Raw genomic sequence first — 13,097 nt, 5'->3', positions numbered from 1 at the left:
TACTGTGTATGGTGGAATATCGTGATACTTAAAATAGTAATTTCCTCCCCGTATAACCCCAATATTTTCCACTCTATATAAGGTCCTGCTGGGTGTTGACATAGGTATGACAGGTATTACTAATACAGCGCCTATTAGCATATTACTATTCACTATAGGTTCAACATTCATTTTATATACACGTGTTAAACTTCTGAGCTGGCAACCGATCAAGTCATGATTCTTGTGTCGTGAGAGATTCAATAAATTCTCATTAGTTACCCATAAAGGAACTACCCCTTCATTAATCTGTCTTAAATTCTCTCAGGTTTGTTCCAGTGCCCAAGATCCATAGGTGCTGCAAACATCATTTCTGCTTGCTTTGTCTGAAATATTTTTCCCTATTTCAATTCTTTTATTGATAGTCCCTGCGCGGCTTTGGCTAGGGTGATATTTCAAACCATAGCCCCAGCACAGCTCCGCCCTCCTCCTCTTGTGTCCTGGCCTCCCTGCGCGGCTTTGGCACCGCTAGCCTGCCTGCATGGCTCCACCTCTTACAGCTGGTGCCTCCTATCTCCTGCCCTGAGTCCTCTTCCTGATTCTTTGATACTTGACTGGACTGTTCTCAGGTAGGCTTACTGCACTAACTATGGGTGGTAAATAAATATACTCATCAGAGCCGTCCTGAGGATCCCATCCAAGTATCTTGCCGGCTACACCAAACTGTTGTGGTCACTTTGACAAATGGACCATAGGAGTCTCAGGTACAGGTCAGGATCGTTTATTCGAGCAATTGCAAGGGGAGAACCATCTCAATGCAGCTTGAGGTAGCACTGTGCCAAACTACAGACATTCAACATATTTATACATTATTGTTCATGTACAAGAACGGTTTCCAGATTCTGATTTCGTCAACATATAAATTTATATTAAACAGACATCTCTGGTAACAAATACATGCAGCGTATGTCCCTATTTGTTTTCACCCAGGCAGAGACCTTCCTTCCTACCTAAATTAGGACCATCTGTTCTTCCCCTTTCTGTTGAAAAGCACAGTTAATCTTAGTTGTTATTGCCATCGTCTGACTACAGTCCGGTTCCAAGACCTCTGTTGTTTGCAGGCCCTTAAGGGTGTGCAATGTCTGTCTTGTTAACTTTAACTGCCAGTGTGCTTGGAGATCTTAAGTTATTCATTCCCTTTCAGTAAGTTCTTACTGTACCCCTATATTCCCCCTCATAATTACTGTATCCCTTTATTTCCCCCTAACAGCAGCATACCCTGTCACACATACCACGGGCCCACAGCTAATCCCAAAACATTTTCCAGGGACCCACGGCAAATTCTGAAACAATCCCCTGGGACAGGCAGCAAGTCCCAACACAGTCCCCAGGGGGCACCACAGCAAATCCTGACCCACTCCTCAAGGGCCCAAAGCAAATCCGACATAATTGCCAGGGACCCCACGTTTTTCCCGACTCATGCCCCAGGGACCCCAGGAACAGCTGGCACCCCCCCCCCCCCCAGGAACCTGTAGCCAACCCCAACACAAACCCCAGGGATAATCTGTGCTCCGGACGCACTTCGCAGGGGCCCCCAGGAAATATGGATGCACTCTCTGGGGAAGCCCAGGAAACATGGAATCATTCAGACACACTCCCCAGGGACCCACAGGTAATATCGACGCGCTCCCCAGAGACACACAGACACAAATACTGACAAACTCTTTGAGGATAGGCAGGAAATACATAAGAACATAAGAACTAGGAGCAGGAGTAGGCAATTCAGCCCCTCAATCCTGCCCCGCCATTCAATTGGATCATGGCTGATCCCATTTCGGCATCAACTCCAATTTCCCGCCCTCTCCACGTAACTTTTCAATCTGTTACTAATTAAAAACCTTTCTATCTCGTCCTTAAATTCATTCAGCGTCCCAGCATCCACTGCACTCTGAGGTAGTGAATTCCTCATATTCAGGATCCTTTGAGGAAAGTAATTCCTCCTCATCTCTGATTTAAATCTACCAATCCTTAGCCTAAAACTATGGCCTCTCATTCTAGAATGCCCCACAAGGGGAAACATCCACTCCACGTCTACTTTGTCTATCCCCTTTAGCATCTTATACCTCAATTAGATCTCCTCTCATCCTTCTAAACTTTAGCGAGTATAGGCCTAAACTGTTCAATCTCTCCTCATAAGACAAGCCCCGCATCTCTGGAATCAGTCAAGTGAACCTCCTCCAGTGCAACTACACCCTTCGTGAAGTAAGGGGACCAAAACTGTGCACAGTATTCCAGGTGCAGTCTGACAAATGCCTTGCACAGTTGCAACACCACTTCCCTATACTTTATACTCTATTCTTTAGCAAATAATGCCAACATTCAATTGTCTTCCTTATAACCTGCTGTGCCTGTGAACTAGATGTCAGCGATTCATGCGCGAAGACACTCAGGTCCCTCTGCACTGAAGTATTCTGAAGTTGCTCTACATTTAAATAATAAATCACCTTTTTATTCTTCCGACCAAAATGGATGATCTCACACCTACCCACGTTAATCTCCATCTGCCAAATTGTGGCCCAATTAACCTAACCTGCCCATGTCCATTTTTAAATTTCTTATTTCTTCATTGCAGCTTTCTTTCCCACTATTTTGGTGTCATTTGAAAATTTAGCTATAATGTCTTCTATCCATGAATCCAAATCATGAATATGCGTTGTAAATAGTTGGGGCCAAAAGGCAGAACCCTGTGGCACCACACCTTTTACAGCTCGCCATCCAGAAAAAGGCTCATTAATCCCGACTCAGCCTCCTGTTGTTTAGCCAATCCTCTATCCAAGCTGATATATTACCCCTAACCCAGTGTGATCTTTTCTTGTGTATTGATCCTTTGTGTGGCACCTTATCAAAGACCTTTTTGAGGTCCAGATATACTGCATCTACAGGATCCCCATTATCCACTTTGCTTGTCTCATCTTCAAAGAACTCTAGCAAATTAGTCAATCACGATTTGCTCTGCATAAGGCCAGGCTGACTCTGATGGATTGCATTTTAACTTTCCAAATGCCTCTTTATGACTCCCTTAATAATGGATTCCTATAAGTTCCCAACGACAGACGTTAAACTAACTGGTCCACAGTTTCCTCCTTTCTGCCTCCCACCCTTTTTGAATAAGGGAGTTATATTTGCATTACTCCAATCCACTGGAAATTTTCCAGAATCCACAATTTTGGAATATTACAGCCAATGCATCCATTAACTCTACTGCCACTTCCTTTAACGCCCTGGGATGTAGCTATCAGGTGCTCGGGTTTGGTCACCCTTTAATCCCAATAGCTTGCTCAGTACCTTTTCTCTAGTGATGGCAATTGTTACATTCCTCCTTCTCTAAACCCCCTGCACTACCTGTTACTATTGGGGTGGCACCAGTGTCCTCCACTGTGGAAATTAATGCAAAATACAGATTAAGCGCCATTTCTGCATTCTCCACTACTAATTCTCCAGTCTCATCCCCCATGGGACTAATATTCACTCGAGCTACTCTTTCCTTTAATATATTTGTAGAAGCATTTGCAATCAGTTTTTACAATTTGTGCTAAGTTTCTTTCATAATTGATCTAAGTTCTTTGTCTTATCTTTTTAGTAACCCTTTGCTGATCTTTAAAAGTTTCCTAATCTTCCAGCCTGCCACTGACCTTGCAATTTGGTATGTCTAAGTTTTTGCCTTTATGTTATCTTTAGCTGCCTTGCTTAGCCATGGATGTTTCACCCTCAAACCACGCCCCCCCCAAACCCCACCCCCCTCGCCTTTAACATCTTTAACATGAAATGCAGGCACACTCCCAGGGGCTCCCAGGAGATAATGCCACATTCCCCAGGGACCCACAGGGATTCCCACCACATTCCCCAGGGACCCACAAGGAATCCCACCACATTCCCCAGGGACCCACAGGGAATCCCACCAAATTCCCCAGGGACCCACAGGGAATCCTACCACATTCCCCAGGGACCCACAGGGAATCCCACCAAATTCCCCAGGGACCCACAGGGAATCCCACCACATTCCATAGGGATCCATCAGTAATACTGACACTCTCCCCAGGGACCCACCAGTAATACTGACGCTCTCCCCAGGGACCCACCAGTAATACTGACAATCTCCCCAGGTACCCACCAGTAATACTGACACTCTCCCCAAGGACCAACAGGAAATATATACACTCTCCCCAAGGACCCAATGGAAATGCTGACACACTCTCCAGAAACCACAAGGAAATGCTGACACAATTTCTTTTACTCTTTCCACAGTGAATGCTGACTCACTCCCACTGTTGAACTCGTAAACATTTACTTACTTTCGATGAACCCCTGTAACTACCAACACACTCTATAAAGACACATTCTACATCCAGACAAACTGCACGGTGAGCCCTCTAATTACTGACATACATCCTGGGGTGCAGTGTAAATGCTCAGTCATACCCCTTGACAACCTGCAAATACTCTATCGCACCCATGGGAATTCTCACAAATGCTGACTCACGAGCGGTAACAACCCTCTACCTAATTACACTGCCCTCGGGAACACAATGTAAATGCAGACACAGTTCCCGGGAACTCCTATAAATACCGCAAATGTTCCCAGTTACCACGTAAAGATACTGAGACACTCTCCGAGGGTCCCTTATAAATACTGAGACACTACCCGGGTACCCCCTATAAACACTGAGAAAGACCCCAGGGATCCCCTATAAATATCGAAATCATGCCCGGAGGCTGTCTATAAATACTTGACTCAAGCGCTGGTAATGCCATAAAATACCAGCACACACCCTGGAGACCACTACAAATACAATATACTCCCCAGAGGCACCCTATAAACACTGATACACTTTCAAGACACTGTATAATAATTATTATTTTTAATTCATTCATGGAGTGTGCATTTCGCAGGCTGAGCCACCATTTATTGTGCATCCCTAGGTCCCCTTGAGAAGGTGGTGGTGAGCTGCCTTCTTAAACCACTGAAGTCCATGTGGTGTATGTACAATAACTGTACTGTTCAGGAGGGAGTTCCAGGATTTTAATGCAGAGAGAGTGAAGGAGCGGCGATATATTTCCATGTCAGGATGGTGAGTGACTTGGGATGGAGATGGGGTTGGGGGTTGGGGGGGGGCAGTAAGAAGAGGGGGGAACTTCCAGGTTGTGATCTTCCCATCTAACTACTGCACGTTTCCTTCCAGATGGTAGTAGTCGTGACTTTGGAAGGTGCTGTCTAAGAAGCATTGGCAATTTTCTGCAGTCCATCTTGTAGATGGCACACACTGCTGCTACTGCGCCTTGGTAGTGCAGAGAGTGAAAGCTTGTGGATGTGGTGCCAATCAACCGGAATGTTTTTACCTGAGTGGTGTCAACCTTCTTGAGTGTTGTGAGAGATACATTCACCCAGGCAGGTGTGGTGTATCCATCACACCTGCTGTATGCCTTATAGTTGGATCACAGGCATTGGGGAATCAGTAGGTGAGTTACTCGTCGCAGGATTCCTAGCCTCTGACCTGCCCTTGCAGCTATAGTATTTATATGGCCATTCCAGTTCAGTTTCTGTTCAATCGTAGCCTCCAGGATGTTGATAGTAGGGGATTCGTTGATGGTAGTTCCATTGAATGTCAAGGGGCAACGTTTGGATTTTCTCTCGTTGGATATGGTCATTGGCTGGCACTTGTGTGGTGTAAATGTTGCTTGTCAGCCCAAGCCTGGATATTCCCCAGGTCCCGCTGCATTTGACCTTGGTCTGCTTCATTAGCTGAGAAGTCACGAGCGGAGATGAACATTGTGTAATCAAAAACGAACATTCCCACTCCTGACCTTAAGATGGAATAATTGTTATTGATAAAGCAGCTGCAGATGTTTGGGCCCAGGACACTTCTCTGAGGAACTCCTGCAGTGACGTCCTGCAGCTGAAATGACTGAGCCACAGCAAGCACAACCAAATTCCTCTGTGTGAGGTTGACCCATTGCGCTATTGACCCCAGTCTTGGTAGGGCCCCTTGATGCTGCAATTGGTCAAGTGTGGCTTCGATGTCAAGTGCAGTCACCCTCACCTCACCTCGGGGGGTTCAACTCTTTTGTCCATGATTCATACAAGGCTGCAATGTAGTCAGGAGCTGAGTGACCCTGGCAGACGCCAAACTTGAGGTCAGTGAGCAGGTTATTGCGAAGCAAGTGGCACTATTGGTGACCCCTTCAATCACTTTACTGATGATGGAGCGTAGACTGATGTGGCGGTAATTGTCCCATTTTTAATAATGTCTGGCGCTGTTCCTGGCACGCCCTCATCATTGAACCATGGTTGTTCTCCAGGCCTGAAGGTGATGGTAGAACAAGAATATGCCTGGCTGTGAGGTTACAAATTGTATTTGTTGCTGATGGCTCACAGAGTCTTATGGTTGCTCAGTCTTGAATTGCTATGTCTGTTCGAAATCTGTCCCATTTGGCATAGTGGTAGTGCCAGTCAATACGATGGAGGGTATTGTCAATATGAAGGCTGTGCTTTGTTTCCAGAATGATTGAATGGTGGCCATTCCTACTGATACTGCCATGGACAGAGGCATCTGCGCCAGGCTGGTTGGTGAGGATGAGGTCAAGTATTTAATTTTCCCTTTTGTTGGTTCTACACTGCCCCCCCCCCCCCGACCCCCCCCACCCCCCCCCCCCCCCCCCCCAACCCCCACCCCCACCATGCCACAGACCCAATCTAGCAGCTGCATCCTTTAACACACAGCCAGCAACGGTACTGCCGAGCTACTCTTGGTGATGGACATTGAATTCACCAAAGCAGAGCACATTCTGCACCCTTGCCACACTCAGTGCTTCCTCCAAGTGATGTTCAACATGGAGGAGCACTGATTCGTCAGCTGAGGGTGAGCAGGGTATGTGTTAATCAGGGAGAGTATCAGTATTTAGAGAGTCTCCCCAGAGAGTGAGTCGGAATATACAGGGGGTTACTGTGTTGTGTGTCAGTGTTAATAAGATGTCCCTGGGGTGTGTCAGTGTTTAAAGGGTGACCACGGGGAATGTGTCAGCAGTTACAGAGTTTCCCCAGGGAGTGTATCAGTGTTTAGAAGTGATCAACGGTGTGTGTGTCGGTGGTGGATGGTCTTGTGAGGTATCCCTGGTTTGCGTGTTAGTCTTTACAATGTCTCTCCTGGCTATGTGTCAGTATGGACAAGAGGCTTTCCACCTGCGTGTCAGTATTTGCAGGGGCACGCCAAGCGTGTGTAAGTGTTTACAGTGTTTCCTGTGGACATATTACTAATTTCACATGATTCACTGGGGTGTATTTCAGTACTTAACGTGCTCCCTGCTGACTCTGTCAGTTTTTAAAGGCTATCCATTTTTACACTGTCAGAGTTTACGAGAATCCAGATTGACACTGTCAGTATTTAGAGATGGACCAGGTGAGTATGTCAATGATTACACGTCTTCCCTGGGTTGTGTGTCAGATTTTATAGAGCTTCCCTGGGGCATGTATCAGTGCTCACAAAAGTCCATGTGTTTGTGTGTCAGTGATTCCAGTCGTTCCCTGTAGAGTGTTCTCAATATTTATATTTATATTTCCTTGCCCTTATTTGATCTGATTCCATGATGCCATCTGTCGTGATGCGATTTGAACCCGTGTCCACAGAGCATTACCATAGATGTCATGGATTACTAGTCCAGCGATGATAACACTATGTAATCGCCTCCCCATCCCATGGACCCACTTTAAAACTGACACATTCCCCATGGATCCCCTATAAATTCTGACACACTCCCTGGAGACCCGTTATAAATACTGAAGCACTGTGTGGGTTTCCCCAGAAATACTGAAAGACCCCATGGACACGCACCATAAAAACTGACACACTCCCTGTAGATACAGCTGTAAAAGCTGACATGTTCCCCAGAGACCCCACCAAAATACTGACCCACTCACTGGAGATCCACTATAAATAATTACACACTCACCGGGGGCACCCTGAAAATACTGACACACTCCCCGGAGGTCCACCTAAATACTGCACTCACCCCAGCCACCCCTTTAAACACCGACACACACCCCGTTGATCGCCTCTAAACACTGATACACTCCCTGGGGAAACTCTGTAACTGCTGACACATTCCCCGTGGTCACCCTTTAAACACTGACACACCCCAGGGACACCTTATTAACACTGACACACAACACAGTAACCCCCTGTATATTCCGACTCACTCTCTGGGGAGACTCTCTAAATACTGATACTCTCCCTGGAGATAATCTGTAAATACTGACACACTCCCCGGCGAAACCCTGTTACCACTGACACACATCAACGTGGCTTCCTATAAATAATGTCATCTTCCTCGTGGTCACCCAGTACATACTGACACAATCCCTGGGTAACCTGGGAAATAATGACACATTCATCAAATCCCCTGTCAATTTTGACACATTCTGTTCAAGCTGACACCCTCCCCAAGAAGAACATCAACATACTAACACAGTCATCGGGAAGAAGTTGTAATTGCTGGAATGCTCTCAGCATGCCGTGCGAATACTGACATTTTTACCTCGGACAGCTTGTTAAATATTGGCACCCACCCCAGGGAAATGTTCATAAGAATAGATAGGCTCTCAATTCGCCCTCCCTATAAATATTGAGAACACTCTACAGGGAACAACTGGAATCACTGACACACAAACACATGGACTTTTGTGAGCACTGATACATGCCCCAGGGAAGCTCTATAAAATCTGACACATAACCCAGGGAAGACGTGTAATCATTGACATACTCACCTGGTCCATCTCTAAATACAGACAGTGTCAATCTGGATTCTCGTAAACTCTGACAATGTAAAAATGGATAGCCTTTAAAAACTGACAGAGTCAGCAGGGAGCACGTTAAGTACTGAAATACACCCCAGTGAATCATGTGAAATTAGTAATATGTCCACAGGAAACACTGTAAACACTTACACACGCTTGGTGAGCCCCTGCAAATACTGACACACAGGTGGAAAGCCTCTTGTCCATACTGACACATAACCAGGAGAGACATTGTAAAGACTAACACGCAAACCAGGGATACCTCACAAGACCATCCACCACCGCCAGACATCCACCCACCACCCCACCACCCTAGATAATAAAACATGTGATCATTAGATTAAGTGTTGATATCGCCCCCTTACCCCAAAGAATCCCCTGTAAATATTGACACAGACCCACAAATGATCATCTGTAAATACTGACACATCACCTATGGACCCCCTATAAATACTGACACACCGACCAGGGGCACCCTGTAAATAGTGACACGCCCCCTGGGACACCCTGTAAATACTCCACCCCCCACCCCCAAGGACCCCTTGTAATTACTGCCTCCTCCCCAGGGAACACCTGTGAATACTCAGCACCCCCACCCCTCCCCAAGGAACCCCCTGTAAATACTGGCACCCGGCACACCCCAGGGGCCCCCTGTAGTTACTTACCCCCCACCGCACCCCCACCCCCACCCCCACCCCAGGGACCTCCTGTAAACACACACACACACTTCGAGAGATCCCCTTTAAACACTGAGATATTACTGCCAGGCCAATGCAATATATAATCACTCCTCAGGAACTCCTGTAAACATTAAAAATAATAGTTGGATTGTCGTCACAGGAAGTCACAGCCAATGATGGAATTTGTGGTCAACAGGACTCTCCTGGAGTTCTACTTCTGTAGAAAATGTCTCGACATTAAGACAATCTGACTCCGAGTCATTGAGCAGGGACCTGAGGGTCTGTGGAGGAACTACGGAACCCACTGCGTACGGCTGGGACTGCGGGGCATTACAGGGAGAGAGTAGGTCAGGGTCATGGAGGGAATAGGAATCAATGAAGAGAATTTTGAAATCGCGTGTGAACGGTGCCCAATGTGGGTCGGCGAGCAGTGGAGGTGATGTGTGAGCAGGGCCAGTTGAGTGTAAGGACACAGGTAACAGGTTTGTGAATTTGAATTGAAAAGCATTGCCAGCGAGGATTGTGTTCGAACGGTAACGCCAGGAGGTCGCCAGTGATGGAAGGAGAACTCCAGCAGCAGATGAGTCGAGGCCTGGGAGACTCGCTGGAAAATAAGCAAGCTAAAATAATGTAAGGCCAGGTAATCTGATCCATCAGCCAGAAACTGACCGCGTGTCTATCATTTAATCCAACACAGGGTACTCGAAACATCACCCAGAAACTGTGCATTTTACTAACTATTAACTGAACCGGAAAACCAGTGAAGCCAATGATCTGTCGGAGTCAGAATCGTTAAATGTTCACATAATATATTCCAGATGTTGGAGAATATTCTAGTCTGCATTAAGCACTCACATGGAATCAATCGTTAATTGAGAACACAGTAGCTCAGACCAAATGGACTGAATTCTCAGCAGCTTGCTAAGGAACACGAGGTGTAAATGAACAGAGTTAAGAACAGTTCAGAAACACTTACCGAGCACAGTAGCTGAGAAGTTCTGGCAGAAATCATTCTCCGTTAAAAACAAATGATCTTTTCAGCCCGTTTTCCGACAGAAACGACCGTTTGCTTCTCCTGAGAGAAGCAGGTGTTCGGTTCACTGGACGCCTGATTTGCAGACAAAGAAAAACCTATACTCAGAATCTCAGGTGCACAATCCTATTAGTGACAGTCTCTAGCAAAGAACCAATGAGGCTCTCATACAGGTCACAAGTTCCAGTTAAATGGGAATATTTGGTAGAAGCACAAAGGTTAATGGAATAATGCAATCTGATCACTTCAATAAGCATTCTGCCCGTATGGACAACAGTAACAGATATCCAGTCCACTGTGGCAGAATAACTGGCCCAACGGACAGCGGGGTCTAACAAAGTAATGAAGATCAATCCCCCGGAGTAAAGAATAAGGACAAAAACAAAAACAGAATGACCTGGAAAAACTCAGCAGGTCTGGCAGCATCGGCAGAGAAGAAAAGAGTTGACGTTTCGAGTCCTCATGAACTCAAGTTCTGTTTTTGTTTTTGTTTTGGATTTCCAGCATCCGCAGTTTTTTTGTTTTTATCTAAAGAATAAGGAGTTGGTGCTCGAAAAATACTACCTTTGAAAACAAAACATACATCTCCAGGAGTAGTAATGCATTGCAACAACAATGACAACGTGCATATGGATATCAGGATGAAGGTCAAAAGATGTTTCAATGTGATTTTCTGGGACATTTATGCATTTTTATTAGAAAAACAGATGACACTCAGACAAGTAAGACGATTTTAGAGAGTTGACCAAAAACTAGACCAAAGAGGTATGTTTTAAGGAGAGTCGAAAAGGAGCAGTTAGATAGAGAGGCAGCGATATTTGGGGAGGATAATCCAGAGTTTAGGGTCGGAGATGAATGAGGGCCCAGCCACCAATACTGGTTTGATTAAAATCAAGAAACCTATGGATACCAGAAGTCAATAAGAATTGACATCTCATATTGGTGCGGGGGTGTGGAGAGCGTTACCGAGATTTACTGTGTCCAGGCCATGAGGGGATTGGAAAAAAAACACATGAGAATTTTAGAATCGAGCAGCTGTCTCACTGAGAGATAATGTAGATCAGCGAGCAGAGGGAGTGATGTGTGATTGGGGCTTGGTGTGAGTGAGCACGCAGACAGTGAAGTTTTCAATGGGCGATAATGTTGGTCAGTGAGCAGCGGGGGAGATGTGAGAACAGAGATTTGGTGTGAATGAGGACACGAACGGAGATGTTTTCAATGGGAGATAATGTTGGTCAGTGAGCAGAGGGGGTGATGTGTGAACGAGGATTCAGTGTGAGTAAGGACACGGACAGTGGGGATTTCAAAGGGAGATTCTGTCGGTCAAGTGAGCAGAGGGCGAGATGTGTGAACGTGGGCACGGTGTGAGTGAAGAGACGGACAGCAGGGTTTTCAACGGGAGATAACGGAGGTCAGTGAGCAGATGGGGTGTGAATGAGGATACGGGCGTGTATTGGAATGCTGAATTCTCGAGTTAACAAAGGATGAAATGAGGAATTCAACAGCGAATGAACTAAGGCAGGGGTGAATTGATGCGATTATCTAAATGTGAATACATCTCGCATTGGCATGATTATGTATATGATGATGTATGATGACCTCGGGGTCAAACGTGGCCCCAAGGTTGTGAAAACCTGCTCCTGTCTCCGACTGGGACATGGGAGAGGGGTTACGCCCAAACCTAAGGAACTGAGCTTGGACTGGGTGCAGAAGACAATCGAAACCTCACATCATTCCATTTCTGCTAAGCCAGTGGATGCTGAACAAGCTATCTGATCATTTAGTAACAGGCTCGGACATTGTGCCAGTGAGACTGCTGGAGTGGTAACTTAGGGAATGGAGGTTGTTGCCAGGAGAAAGAATGAAATGTTTTCAGTCTCCCCAATGTTACTGTGGGAGAAATTTCGGCTCACCTGGCACTGGATGTCAGTTAAGCAGCCTGAGAAAATACCATCGTGGAGCAGCCGTGGATTGTCACATATTGTGAAAATCTTTCTGCCTCCAAACAATGCTTCAGATTCGTTGATTTACAACTACTGGCACACAGCCTGGAGGCCCCCTTTAAATACTGATAAAGGGAATACCCTTTAAATACTGGGGCACTCCCCGTGGATGCCCCAGAAATAATGATGCACTCTAAGGGGATCCCTATTAATACTGGCACACACCCCGGGGAACCCCGCAAATACTGACACACTCCCCTGGGATCTCCTATAAATAGTATATTCAGCTGCTTCATCAGTGACCTTCCTTTCATCATAAGGTCAGAAAGGGGGATGTTCGCTGATGATTGAACAATGTTCAGCGATATATTTCCAAGTGAGGATGGTGAGTGACTCCACAGAAACTGACGCAGCCCATGTCCAAATCTAGCAAGACCTAGACAATATCCAGGCTCGGGTTGATAAGTAGCTAGCGACATTCATGCCACACAAGTGCCAGACAGTGACCATCTGCAACAAGAGATAATCCAACCATTGGCCCTTGATGTTCAATGGCATTACCGTCACCGAATCCCCACTATCAACATCTTGGAGGCTACCATTGACCAGAAACA

This window comes from Carcharodon carcharias, chromosome 17 (genome assembly GCF_017639515.1).
Source record: "Carcharodon carcharias isolate sCarCar2 chromosome 17, sCarCar2.pri, whole genome shotgun sequence".
Lineage (NCBI taxonomy): Eukaryota > Metazoa > Chordata > Chondrichthyes > Lamniformes > Lamnidae > Carcharodon > Carcharodon carcharias.
This window is presented reverse-complemented; position numbering follows the sequence as displayed.